Below are 243 nucleotides of genomic sequence, written 5' to 3' on the forward strand. Positions count from 1 at the left end.
GGGTTTTTCATAAACACCGAAATTTAATTAAAACAGAAAAGAAGAAAAGAAATAAAATAAAGAAACAAACTAACAGAAAACTAAACTAAAACAAAAGAGACCCCCCTGGACCCCTTGGCCCAACTGGGCCATGGCCCAGCCGGCCGCCCCCTGGCCTATAGGCCACCCCACACCCCCCGAAACCCTAATCCCACCCCGTCGCCCCACTCGCCCCCCCCCCACTCGCTCTCCCCCTCCTCCCCG

The sequence above is a fragment of the Triticum dicoccoides genome, chromosome 1B, assembly GCF_002162155.2.
Source record: "Triticum dicoccoides isolate Atlit2015 ecotype Zavitan chromosome 1B, WEW_v2.0, whole genome shotgun sequence".
Taxonomy (NCBI): domain Eukaryota; kingdom Viridiplantae; phylum Streptophyta; class Magnoliopsida; order Poales; family Poaceae; genus Triticum; species Triticum dicoccoides.